This window comes from Protopterus annectens, chromosome 16.part0 (assembly GCF_019279795.1).
Source record: "Protopterus annectens isolate FY-2018-M chromosome 16.part0, PAN1.0, whole genome shotgun sequence".
Taxonomy (NCBI): domain Eukaryota; kingdom Metazoa; phylum Chordata; order Ceratodontiformes; family Protopteridae; genus Protopterus; species Protopterus annectens.
Genome location: NC_056750.1, coordinates 452030578 through 452045269, shown reverse-complemented (window position 1 = coordinate 452045269; position 14692 = coordinate 452030578). Strand labels below are relative to the sequence as shown.

The 14692-nt window shown below is 42.8% G+C and overlaps 1 protein-coding gene across 2 annotated transcripts in view; it reads left to right on the top strand.

Moving 5' to 3' along the window:
• The window catches only part of RABGAP1 (RAB GTPase activating protein 1), a 4144188-nt gene that overhangs the window by 3373498 nt on the left and 755998 nt on the right, over window positions 1–14692 (top strand). The window lies entirely within an intron of this gene.

Here is a 14692-nt window from a genome sequence, read left to right as displayed (position 1 = left end):
GCCCGAAGCAGAAGCAGTTCGCAAGTGCCGGTCGGCCGACTCCTGAGATTTTCGAATTCGAATTTCAGACCGAAGTCTTCTATAAAGCTAAGTACCCGTTGAAACTTTTCTTGCCTCAGACCGATGTCAGAAAAAGTTAACAATTGTATTTCTTGTGGGAAGCAAATACCTCATAAGGATTTTCATTCTTATTGTATACCTTGCCTAGGCCCAGACCACGACATCACTACGTGTCGGTTTTGTGCTAGGTTTAATAAGCGTACTATTAAAAGACGCTTTGATTTCGCACGACACTACTTCGGTAGGAAATTTAATTACACCATGCCGTCGGATCAACCGACTACCGGCGTGCACAAAAAAACGCAAGGATAAGGACAGACAGCCCAGGCCTAAGCCAGATTCCGAGGCCTCGGCTGACCCGGTCTCCGGTCCTCAGTGAGGCTCCGACGCAGCCTCTGACTACCGCAGATCTGGAACCCTAGACCACAACGGAATTTTTGCCGGATTGCACCAGGCCGACGCAGCCATTTAGTTCAGGCCCTTCCGACGACATTGCTACAAAAGCCGTCGGTGTTACAGAAACGCCATCGGTTTCTGAAGGCATTTTCAGACCGACGACTCTCACCATTAAAACGTTTTCTAAGTCGAAGGCTCCTACTAAATCTAAAAGGACTGTACTTCAGTCTCCTGTTCAAGGCCCCATGCCTAAGAAACAGATGCTCAAAATGGCTGAAGATTTGATTTCTTTAATCAGGGGTTCCCAGCCCCCTCCTGACAAAAGGCCTAGACAAGAGGAAGATTATGCATCCTCTGAACAAGTGTCCATTTCTTCATACACCTCTGAGGACCAAGATTACTCCTTCTCTCCTTATGAAGATTCTGATGCTGAGGACTCTATTCCCTCAGCTTCTCCTCCTGAAGACTACTCCTTTGGGGAAACTTTACACACTATGAGGGAACATTTTCACTGGGAGGGTCAGGACTACTCTGACTCCAAGAAAAGGCTCAGAGAGTTTCTTTTACTCCCACAACACAGACCACTTGCCATCTCTCCAGTTTTGGACATTGTGGATGATGTCTACTTAGAATCCAGTTTGAACCCAGACTCTTTTCCTCCTGCTCCGGCTAAGCCTGACAGATACTATAGAGTGCCCGATTCACACAAATTTCTTTACAAAAGCCCTGTAGCTGACCCAGAGACTATCTCCCAGGGTCCCAAGGAGGCTAAGGCTTCTATGGCTAAAAACCCAGTATCTTCTGAGAGGGATTCTAGAGCACTAGACAGATGGGGGAAAAGGTTTACACCTCAGCCCACACTAGCTATGAGGGCACTGAATTGTCAATTTCACATGCTTAAGTATCAGCAATTCCTAATCTCTCAGTTAAAGCAAAGAATAACCACTCTCCCTCAACAATCTGAATTGAAAGAAGTACAGGATCTGTTGCACGCCACTGAGCAGGTGGGCAAACATACCTTACAATGTGGGTTTGATTCTTTGGAGGCCTCCTGCAGAGCAGCTGTCACTGGGTCCATTATACATAGGCATGCTTGGTTAAAGGAACAAACTCTGCCTGATCATGTTAAAGCAAAACTACTAGATGCTCCCTTACAGCAGGATGTTATTTTTGGAGTTAGAGCAGAAGAAGTTTTAAAGAAAATGGAGGATAAGGCAAAATCTATGCAGACAGTCAAAGATTTCCTACAGGTACAACCCCCTCGCTTCAGCAGAAACTGGCCAACAAAAAATTGGTCCTTTCCAGCGACTGACAGACCACAGAGGGGTAAATACAGACACCCAAGGGGCAGAGGACAACCACAAGCCCAGTATAAACCTCGCCACTGGGGCACTACAACACAGAAGGAAGGAGAAGACAGGTCTCAATCCACCAGAAGACAAACTCAATGACTTGCACCTCATCTGACCAAGCAATACTCTCTTGGCAGCCCCCTTGGGGGCAAAACTCTCACTTTTTGCAGACAACTGGCACATTGTCACAAAGGACAAATGGGTCCTAGACATAATTTTAAGAGGATACAGATTCCACTTTCACACCTTGCCAATGAAAAGAGGAATGCCAAACCTGCCACAAAATCAATGGGCAGAGGCACAAAAACAAATTACAACTCTCATGGACATGAGAGCCATTCAACTGGTACCTACTCAAGAGCAAGGCCAAGGCTTTTACTCGAGACTCTTTCTAGTGCCCAGAAAGGACAATGCCTGGAGACCAATTCTGGACCTTTCAATTCTAAACACTTACTTACAAGTACCCAAATTCAAGATGCTAACACTACAGCAGCTACTTCCCATGTTGGGCAAGGAAGCATGGCTAGTAACGTTAGACCTCAAGGAGGCATACCTGCATGTCCCTATCAGACAAAGTTGCAGAAGATACCGCCGTTTCATTGCAGGTTCAACCCATTACCAATTCTCTGCACTGCCCTTTGGCTTATCTACTGCACCCAGAGTCTTCACAAAATGCCTGGAACCAGTAATTGCATACTGCAGACAAAGAGGAATTCAAATATATCCATACCTGGACGACTGCCTCATCCAAGCTGAAAGCAAAGACATTCTCTTGCATCATCTGGACTTTGTAAAGTATCTACTAAACTGCCTGGGGTACACAATAAATGAAAAGAAGTCAAAACTAGTACCCTCACAAAAAATGACATTCCTGGGTGCCAGCTTGAATACAACGGCCCAGAAGGCTTATCTTACGCCAGACAAGCAATTATAACTGACTCAATATTTCAAGACAATGGCAACAAAGACCCAATTAACTGCAAGAAAAATTCTGCAGGCCTTGGGCTTCATGGCATCTTGCATACTAATAATACCATTTGCAAAGCTGCATATGAGGAAATTACAGTGGTACCTAAAAAGCGTATGGTCTCAACACAGCCACAGCTTGAACACAATGATATTTCTCATTCCCTGCCTACAACAGGAATTTCTATGGTGGTCACAGGCATGTCATCTCAACATGGGTCAGCCTTTCACCTTGCCCCCAGCCAGGCAAACTATCACAGCAGATGCTTCAGACTACGCCTGGGGGGCACACATGGCAGGACAATGCATTCAAGGCCTATGGACCGCAGATCAAAAGAATCTGCACATAAATCAAAAAGAGATACTAGCTGTACAGAAAGCTCTGACAGCCTTCAAGGATCTATTACATCCAGGACAACTTGCAATAAAGATGGACAACACCACAGTAATGTGGTACATAAACAAACAAGGGGGTACACATTCCTACCCTCTATGCAGGCAAGCAATGACCTTATGGAACACAGCTCTGGCTTGCCAAGTTCAGTTACAAGCTCAATTCCTGCCAGGGCAGAAGAACACATTGGCAGACGACCTCAGCAGAAACATCAAGGATCCCCACGAGTGGAAACTGGATCCACAAATATTTGCAATGATAACTCAAAAATGGGGCCTTCCAGACATAGACCCGTTTGCCAGTCCTCAAAACTATCAACTAACAAAATTTTGTACAAGGACATTCCACCAACAAGCTTGGAAAGTGGACACACTCTCAGTTGGAAAAACCTGGCAGTATATGCCTTCCCTCCATTCCCTTTCCTCACAAAGGTTCTTCTGAAAGTCAAAAAGGAGAGACCATGACTGATTCTCATAGCCCCAGACTGGCCACGCCAGCACTGGTACCCACTATTGAGAAATGTGGCCCACAGCCCTCCATGGATATTGCCTCAAATCCCCCATTTGCTCACACAACAAAACAATCAGATTCTCCACAGCCAGCTCAAAACTTTAAATCTGGCTGCATGGCAAATCAACTAAACATCCAACCAGCTCCCCTTTCACAAGCAGTTCTGGATGTTATTCTGGAAGCCAGGAGGCCAAGCACCAGGAGGGCTTATTTGGACAAATGGAAAAGGTTTTGTGCCTGGAACCAAGCTCAAGGCCAAGACACAATTCAGTTCACATGCCTCACATTCTACAGTATTTAGCTGAGATGTTGCACAAAGGACTTTCTTTTTCCTCCATTAAAATCCATGCATCAGCTATTTCAGCTCACTACAACACGGATCCACCTTTATTTTCACGTCCTCTTCTAAGGCAGTTCCTCAGAGTGGCAAAAAACATTAGACCACCCAGGAGAGCTCCTACACCAACATGGGACCTCAATTTTGTTCTGGAAAAACTAACGCTACCTCCCTTTGAACCAGCTTTCTCTGCAGATCTTCAGTCCCTATCATGGAAGACTGCCCTGCTCCTAGCAATAACTTCAGCTAGAAGAGTTTCAGAGCTACAGGCACTAATGGCTGTGGAACCTTTCCTCATTTTTCATCAAGACAGAGTTTCTCTACGAACTAATCCTTCCTTTATGCCTAAGGTGGTTTCCAGTGTGGCTTTAAATCAAACCATCCACTTACCCACCTTCTTCCCAAATCCACAGAACAAAGGTGAGAGACTCCTGCATTCCTTGGACATTCACAGGCAACTTCGTTACTACTTGGACAAAACTAAATCTTTCAGAAAATCTGACCAGCTCTTTGTATCCTATGCTACAGCTTCTCAAGGGAAGGCTATATCAAAGCAAACCATTTCTAAATGGATAGGTCATTGCATACGTTTCTGCTATACACATCATGGGAAACCAGTCCCTGCTACCATTAGGTCCCACTCTACCAGGGCAACAGCTACCTCTACAGCCTTTCTCAGGGGGGTTCCAACCAAGGAGATTTTAGAAGCTGCAACTTGGAGTTCAGTACACACCTTTACCAAACACTATCACTTACCTCTTTACTTTAAGACCAGGGCGGGCTTCGCCACTGCAGTTCTGCAGGGCCTTATAGCCTCCACTAACCCTCTATGATACCTCCTAGCTTTGGGATTCACCCCAAGTGTGATGACTGCAGCAGGGTAACACGATGAACATAGTACAGTTTTGTACCTACCATAAATGTAGATGTTCGAGTGTTCACCCTGCTGCAGTCCAGGTTACCCTCCCTCCATCCCCTCTGATCTACTGACTAAATCTCTTCAATACCTTACTGATGTATTTGCTTATAGATGAAGGGATTTTGTGTTTGTGCAGAGGTCACTCCATTTGGTACTAATTTTTGACCACCTTTTTTGGGGGCACCTGACATCTGGGGCAAGAAAAACTGAAGAAAATGGCATCGGTTGCACTATATATACCCCTGGCGCACTGACGTCAGGGAAGAGGCGACAGCAACCGACGCCGATCCAAGACTTTGGAATTCCGGCCGACTGCGAGACCGCCTGATGACAGGATAACCCCAAGTGTGATGACTGCAGCAGGGTGAACACTCGAACATCTACATTTATGGTAGGTACAAAACTGTACATGTTCTTCATCTCACATTGCTGCAGTCCTTACTTATGGGTAGTCCGCTGTCCTCGGTCGGCCCGAATACCAAAGTATTAGGCTGACGTCGGTCATGGGCGCACAGCCCTGACATCAGAGCGTCAGGGTATAAAAGCGCATGACCGACGTCATATCCTCAGTCTTTTTTGCCGCATGGTCCGATGCAGAAGCAGCGTTGCAAGTGCCGTTCGGCTTTCTGAAATTTTTCGTTTTCGGAGTTTCAGAAATACCAAGTTGGGCTAAGTACCCCGTTGGGGAACATTTTTGTTTTTTCTTGCCTCAGTTATTTACCGGATGTCAGAAAAAGTGAATAATTGTATTTCTTGTGGGAAGCAGATACCGCATAGGGATTACCACTCGCTTTGTATTCCTTGCTTGGGACCGGAGCACGACGTAGTTGGGTGTCGGTTTTGTGCTAGGTTTAATAAGCGCACTATTAAGAGAAGGCTAGATTGCGCTAGGTTAGTCTTTGGCAAGCGGTGTAGTTATAATATGCCGTCGGATCCTCCGACGCCCGCTTCCACGAAGAAGCGTAAAGACAAATCTGTAAAACCTAGGCAGGATGATTCGTCCATTTCGGACGCCGGTACTTTAGAGACTACAGTAGAACAGGTGGAGCCGGCTGAAGTTTCTGTTGAGTCTCAGGGGAAAACATTGATTTTACAGGATGTGGCCTCACAGGAGTCAGGTCAGGCTGAAGGGGCCTCTCAGGTTACTATTCTCCCTTCTATGCCTAAGGGGGTTAGGCCTTCTGCTACTGTTTCTAGGGCTCCTTCTAAGGGCAGGCCTGTTTTGCCTTCTTCTGGTGTTAGTTCTGGTTCTTCAGGGTCTGTGCCTAAGAAGCATATGCTTAAAATGGCAGAAGATTTGATTACTTTAATTAGAGGTTCCATGCCCCCTCCTGATAAGAGGCCCAGGGTAGAGCCAGAGTTGGAAAGTTTGGAGCAGGCCTCAGATGTTTCTGAGTCTTCTGCTGAAGACATTCAAGATTTTCCTCCTTATTCGGATTCCGATGCAGAGGATTCCACTCCTTCTGCTTCCCCTCCAGAGGATTTTTCATTTTCAGAAACCTTACACTCTATGAGGGAACATTTTAAGTGGGAAGGACAGGATTATTCAGATTCCAGAAAGAGGCTTAGGGAGTTCTTGTTTTTACCACAGCATAGACCCTTGGCTATACCTCCTGTTTTGGATGTTGTTCAGGATGTTTTTTCGGAGGCTTCTTTTAATCCAGATTCTATGCCTCCTGCACCAGTTAAACCGGACAGATATTATAGGGTACCTGAGGCTCATAAATATTTATACAAGAGTCCTAGGGCGGACCCAGAAACTATTAGTCAGGGGCCTAAGGGTGTTAGGGCTTCTGTTGTTAAGAATCTGGTTCCTCTAGATAAGGAAGCTAGAGCTTTGGACAGATGGGGTAAGAAGGTGTATACCTCTTCTACTTTAGCAATGAGAGCTTTAAATTGCCAGTTTCATATGTTGAAATATCAGAATTTCCTCCTTTCTCAGCTAAAATCTAAAGTGGATGCCTTGGCAGAGGGCATAGAGTGTAAAGAATTGCAAGATTTGGTGCATGTTTCTGAACAGGTGGGGAAACATTCTTTGCAGTGTGTCTTTGATGCTTTACAGGCTTCTTCTAGAGTGTCTGCCACTGGTTCAGTTCTTCGTAGGCATGCCTGGCTTAAGGATCAGAATTTATCTGAGCATGTTAAATCTAGAATTCTGGATGCCCCTTTACAGTCTGAAGTTTTGTTTGGTCCCCCTGTGGAGTCTGTTTTGAAGAAAATGGAGGACAAGGCTAAGTCTATGCAGACTGTTAAAGATTTTTTGCAGGTGCAACCTCCTAAGTTTAGTAGAAATTGGCCTGCTAAGGGGTGGACGTACCCTTCTTCTGATTCTCGGTCTAGGGGTAGATCTAGGCGTGGTAGGGGCAGAGCTCAGAGTACCTTCAGGCCTAGAACATGGAGTTCGCCTGCTCAATCTGCTGGTGAGGGTAGGGGCCAGTCCTTTCGTAAACAGGCCCAATGACCTGCATTTTCAGCTGCCAGATTCTTCTTGCCTGGCAGCTCCTTTGGGAGGAAAACTAGCTCTCTTCAAGCAAAACTGGCTTTTAATCACCCAAGACAAATGGGTGTTGGACATTATAAACAAAGGTTACAAGTTTTATTTCCATACATTGCCTCCTTTCAAGGGTATGCCAGACATTCCTCCTCGGCAAAGGATGGAGGCTCACAAACAGATTTCTTTACTTCTTCACATGGGAGCTATACAGCCAGTACCTCTATCAGAAGTGGGTCTAGGATTTTATTCCCGCCTGTTTCTAGTACCAAAGAAAGGGAACACGTGGAGACCGATTTTGGATTTATCTCTCCTCAACACTTATTTGGACATTCCAAAGTTCAAGATGTTGACATTACAACAGCTTTTACCTCTGCTGGGAAAAGATCACTGGATGGTAACTCTGGATCTAAAAGAGGCTTATCTTCATGTTCCTATCAGGCCCAGTTGCAGGAAGTACCTGCGTTTTCGAGCTGGAAATTTACATTATCAGTTCTCTGCATTGCCCTTTGGCTTATCTACTGCGCCCAGAGTGTTCACAAAGGTTCTGGCTCCAGTGATAGCCTTTTTCAGGATGGAAGGAATACAAATTTATCCTTATTTGGACGATTGCCTGATTATTGCACAAGACAAGGACGAGCTTCTTCAGCATCTTCAGTATGTGATGGTAGTGTTAAGATGCCTAGGGTATTCTGTGAACGAAACAAAGTCCAGTCTAGTACCCTCTCAGGACATGTGCTTTCTGGGTGTGAGACTGAATACAGCTTCCCAGATGGCCTTTTTGACCCCGGACAAACAGAAAAGTCTTTCATTTTATTTCCATCAAATGTCTCTACAGTCCAGGCTGACTGCAAGGACAGTCCTTCAAGCCTTGGGGTTCATGGCATCTTGTATTCTGGTGCTTCCCAATGCCAAATTGCATATGAGGAAGCTTCAATGGTATCTCAAAATCTATGGACACAACACTGCCAAGATCTAGACACTGTCATTCAGATAATACCTTGCATTCAGAAGGAATTTTTGTGGTGGGCTCAGGAATGTCACCTAAACAAGGGACTCTCTGTGACCCGACCAGAGGCGAGTCAGATTCTAACGACAGATGCCTCGGACAAGGCTTGGGGAGCACACCTCAATGGAAAATGGGTGCAAGACACGTGGCCTGCCAGACTTCAACATTTGCATATCAACTTGAAGGAGATGTTAGCAGTACAATTTGCATTGATGGCTTTCAAGGATTTACTTCACCCAGGGCAGGTGTTGATTCTAACAGACAACACAACTGTCATGTGGTACATCAACAAGCAAGGGGGAACTCATTCGTACCCTCTTTGCAGACAAGCGATGATTTTGTGGGAGACAGCTCTCAGTTACAACCTCAATCTTCTGGCAAGATTTCTACCAGGAGCACAGAACTCCTTAGCAGATGTATTGAGCAGACAAATAGTGGATCCTCACGAGTGGAAATTGGATCCTCATGTATTTCAAAAGTTGACAGTGTCATGGGGAACTCCAGACATAGATCTGTTCGCTTCTCCACTAAATTACCAGTTGCCAAAGTTTTGCACAAAAAGGTTTCATCCCACAGCTTGGAAGGTGGACGCTCTGTCATTCAGTTGGAACAATCTTCATGTATATGCCTTTCCACCTCTACCTCTTCTGCCCAAGGTTCTCTTGAAGGCCAGACAGGACAAGCCATCCATGATTCTGATAGCACCGGATTGGCCTCGACAACACTGGTACCCACTACTGAGGAGTTTGGTACGAGAGCCTCCATGGCCTCTGCCTTGGATTCCGCACCTTTTGTCTCAGGAGGGCAATCACTTTCTCAATGTCAGAATTCAGTCTCTACATCTAACAGCCTGGCATATTCTGTTTTAGACTCTGGAGGTTCTCAGCTTCCACAACAAGTTTTGAATGTTATTTTGGAGGCCAGGAGGCCTAGTACAAGGAAAGTTTATGCTGATAAATGGAGGAGATTTTTTATTTGGAGCAAAGGGAAGGACTTTGATGTTTCCAAGCCTAATTTGAGTGCTTCTTTACAATATCTTACTGAGTTATTGGACAAAGGTTTGTCCTTCTCCTCCATAAAGGTTCATGCTGCAGCCATTTCGGCTAATTATGACTGTGACCCTCCTTTATTCTCTCATCCTTTGTTTAAGCAGTTTCTCAGAGGGGCAAAGAACATAAGACCCCCACGTAGAGCTCCTACTCCTGCTTGGGATCTCAATTTTGTGTTGGAAAAGCTTACTCTACAACCTTTTGAGCCTGCAGCTACTGCCGAGTTAAAGTATTTGTCATGGAAGACTGCTTTTTTGTTGGCCATTACTTCTGCAAGAAGGGTTTCTGAATTACAGGCCCTTATGGCAGTGGAGCCTTTCTTGATTTTTCATAAGGATAGGGTATCTTTGCGTACTAATCCTTCCTTTATGCCTAAAGTGGTTTCTAGTGTGGCCTTAAACCAAACTATTCATTTGCCTACTTTTTATGCAAATCCCCAAAATAAAGGGGAGAAGATTTTGCATACTTTGGATATTCACAGGCAGTTGCGTTATTATTTGTGCAGAACCAGGGAGTTCAGACAGTCTGAGCAGTTGTTTGTTTCTTTCGCTTTGGGTTCACAGGGTAAACCTGTTTCAAAACAAACTATTTCTAAATGGATTGGGTTTTGTATTTCTTTTTGTTATTCCCATCATGGTAAGGAGATTCCGGCTGGAATCAGACCTCATTCCACTAGAGCTACTGCAACTTCTACTGCCTTTCTAAGGGGGGTAGCTACAAAGGATATTTTGGAAGCAGCCACTTGGAGTTCAGTACATACTTTTTCTAAACATTACCACCTTCCTCTTTATTCTAAGTCTAGGGCTGGATTTGCCACTGCAATATTACAGGGCATTTTAGCAGCCCCTAATGCTTTATGATTTTGCCAACCTCCCTTTCCCGTTGCTTTGGGAATCTACCCATAAGTAAGGACTGCAGCAATGTGAGATGAAGAACATAGTACAGTTTTGTACCTACCATAAATGTAGATGTTCGAAGATCCACATTGCTGCAGTCCAATTTTCCCTCCCTCCTTCCCCTCTGTAGTTTAGCATGGTTATATGGTTTGAGTGATGGCTGTAGTTGGGCATATCTTTTGGGAAGGTACTCTGTTTTTTGACTGTGGTCTTTCTTTTAGGGCCTTCTGACATCTGGGGCAAGAAAAGACTGAGGATATGACGTCGGTCATGCGCTTTTATACCCTGACGCTCTGATGTCAGGGCTGTGCGCCCATGACCGACGTCAGCCTAATACTTTGGTATTCGGGCCGACCGAGGACAGCGGACTACCCATAAGTAAGGACTGCAGCAATGTGGATCTTCGAACATCTACATTTATGGTAGGTACAAAACTGTACTTTTCTAAATATTCTGTAAATAACAAAAGTGAAAGAGGACACCCCTGCTTGATTCCTATTCTCAAACAGAAATTATCAGAGAGGAATCCATCCACTTAATTTTTTTTTCTCCGATCCCTCATATGTCCTCCTAATTAACCTTATTTTATCAGGGAATTCAAATACTTCCATTGCTCTGCTCATAAACTCCAAGCTTACTCTGTCAAATGCTTTCTCTACATCAAGACCCACTTACAGCAGTGGTATTTTCTTGCATTCAGCTTCCCTTTGGATCATTTGTGTTCTGTTAATGTTGTCAAATGCTTGCCTCCCATCACAAAACCACATTGATCCATGCCTGTCAATGTTGGCATGACCTTTGCCATTCTTCTTTTAGCCATTATAGACAGAAACACTTTATAATCATGGTTTTGGATTGAAATAGGCATGTATGAAGCTGGATTTGATGGGTCTTTACCCTCTTTAGGGATTACAGTCACCACTGCTTTCTTCCAGGTTGTTGATGCTTCTCCTCCTGTTAAAATACTGTTAAACAAAACCTTCCAGATCTTTATAAGTTTTTTCCCTCCTAGCTTCCAAACTACTAAAGGAATACAGTCTGTTCCTGGAGACATTCCTGTTGATCGGTTATACATCACCATTTTTTTATCTCATCTCCTCCTATCCTAACTGTTAGTAATTGAGCCTCATCTACCTCTAACCTTGGTATATTTAAGTCTTCCATAGACATTTCCATTTGTACCTTTTCTTGATCTCCATATTTCTCTTCTTTATAGAGACTTTCATAAAATTTCTGAAATATTTCTAGTACCTCTGCAGTATCTCTTGTTTTCTTCCTTGTTATAGACTCCCTAAGCTTGACGGCAATCCTTTCTACTTTCTATTGGCCGAGTCATTGCACTAAAAGTTTTTGTGCTCTGGCATTATTGTCAAAAAAACAGTTGCTTAACAGCAATCTTTCTAAACTCGTGCATTTTATCAAGGTAATTCTTTACTTTCTGCTTAGCATTCTGTAGTTGCTCCTCCTCTTGTTCTGTGAGATTCACCCTATTCTGCAATACTCTAAATAATTCTTGTTCCTTCTTAACCATATATTGCATTCTTTTATTTCTAACCTATTTTTAAACTCCACATAAGTTTTATCCCACTCTCTAGCTATATTTTCAGAATAAATTTCTGTCTTCTCTCATAACTCCTGAGTAATGTCTACTACCCATTCCTTAAAGTCACCTCTTTTCAACAGATAGGTAGGAAAGCACTAGTGTCTCATTTTTATTTCATTGCCCTGCATGTTTTAGTTGTTGTTGGTCCATGATCTGAAGTAGTTATTGGATGCATATCAAAGCTTCCAATTAAATGTACATATTCCTGTGAAATTTAAGTTCTGTCTAGCCTAGCTCAGTTTTTGTATTTTGTTGAATGATATGTAAATTCGCTCCGAACTCCTACTACTAAATTGACATCTTCCATGCCAAATATTCTCATAAATTTCTTCAATCTACCCTCCTTTGTTATATTTTCCCTTTTGACCCCCACCTCGACACAGTTTCCCTGCTGCAAGTCAAATCCCAGTCCCCACCTATAAGTAATATGCCCTGCTTGAAAATCGATCATTTCTCCCAGAATTTTCTTAAACTTCATTATAACAGCTTTAGGTGGGATATAAGTACATACCAGTGTAACCCTCCTCCCTTGCCAGTAGCCCCTTAGTACTATATATCTACCATTATTTTTTTTTTTATTCTCTTCTGTCACTGTTGGAGCTCCTATTGCAGTTAATATAAATACTCCTCTTTTCCTTTGTCCCAGGTGTTCCATTGAATAACCATCCTAAAACTCTTTCTTTATTAAATTTTCTTAAAAGTTGTTAGTAGATAAAGCCAAGAGCTGTAATCCAGTCATTCCACTATGCAAGAATGAGATAAAAACATCAATTTTTCTTCTATCATAGCCTTTTGAGCAGACTTTTCTTTTCTTTTTTTTTTTTTTACATTGAGGTGCTTACATTTCTTAAAACTGAACAAGGAGAAAGCAAAAGGGCACCTGTTTACTTTAGTGTCCCCATTTCACTTATAACTGAGAAAACTTTACTTTATAGTATGTAAATATCATGCACTATACAAATATTACTGTTAAGAACAAACATTTGTTTTACTTGCAGTTAACTTTCCTTCCTCTTCCCCTACAAGTTTAACAAAAGTCAAAAAAGTCCAATATTGCAAGGTTTTCTTGTTCTGTCATGTTTACAAATATAAATAATGTTTTATAATCCCATATTTATTTGGCAGTTTCTGAGTTACTGGGTTTATTCCTGTCTCCCAAACTCAGTCTCTTCTTCCTTTCCAACATACTCTTGTTTTTTTTCTAGTCAACTCTCGTGCTGTTTTCTCTCTCTCAAGCATTTTCCATTGAAACACTGGCACGGTTTCACTGGTACAGTCTTTGTGTGGTCTTTATTACCAGAAGAACAAGAGGCAGAATTTCCTGTTTCACAGCTTATGTTTTGTTGGGCAAACTTTTGTATTTCTTCTTTAGCATGTTCTGCATCAAAAAAATGATTTTCCCTCCAGGAAAGAATATTCTGAAGATAGCTAGATACAGCAACTTGAATCTCATTCCTGCTTCTCTACATTCCCTGATTAGTGGAATGTGAATGTACTCTTCTTCTGCCTGGTGTACAGTAATTAATCATTTTCCACGAACACTCTACTGTCTCCTACTTTTAATACTCTGTCCTTCTGCCACAGTTTTGTTAGAATCAGCTCCTTCTGCCGATAGGATTACATCTTTACTATTGAAGGTCTAGCTTGCTTTCTCATGGCCAGATTTGGAGCATGCACACAATGTGCCCTTTCAGTTAACAGCTGCTGTTGTGGAATACCAGTCCACTTGCTTATTTGTTCTTTCATTAAATTAATACACTCAGTTCCTTCTAGCTTCTCTGGTACAGCAGAAAATCTCAAGTTTTCCCTGCAAGCTCTGTCATCTAATTCTATTATTTTTGAAAGATCTCTTCTTAAGCAGTCTTGTATTCAGCCAGCCATTTCTTTGTTTTGACCACCAATTTTACATTTTTTACCTTGTCTGAATATATATTTAAAGCTTATTCCATGTTTTTAAGCCTTTTGTTACTTGAATTGATAATACTCCATCAGCTTTTCATTTATTTTAATCAGCTCTGAGTACATTTAACTTATTTTTTCCTCTAGGTTACTGGAAGTCATGTCTTGCACCAGAGCTGGAGCTTGCACTGCTTTTTGCTGAACAGCTGCAGAATTCTTCCCAGTCAGTGTTTTTTTCCTCATCTTTTGTTGATTTTATTTCAGGTTCTCTGACTTTCTTTTTGCTGGCATCCAGGCAGTGCACTTACTAGCCAGTTTACCCAGAAATTGAGCTCACTTGCTCTCTTCTGAGTTTCTATTTTCACACTGGGTGAGCTGAAATTAAGCTGTTAGTCAATGTGCAGCCATCTTGGAAGTCCTTTACCAAGTGTATGTTGATAGTTGCAGCACATTTGATGCTGCAAGGGTTCCCTGTGTTCCTCTATCTAAATAATTTGCTCTTAACTGCAAAATCAATCTTTGATCTTAGCAAGATGCTACTTCACTTGTGTTGGTCCTTTGGTATTTCCATAAACTTAGAAAAGTTAAACTTCAACTCACTCAGTCCTCAGTCTTCAGAAAAGACCATTTGGATACCACAACTCAAGCTACAAAGCTTACAGAGTCAGACCTGATCACCTTGTGGCTATAAGTGCATGAGTTTTTTAAAACCAACAAATCCCCAGCTTCCCCTCATTCTTTGCACCTTGGGCATTCTGGCAGTTTCCATCATGCTGGTTTTCCACATCGGGTACTTTATAGTATATTAGAC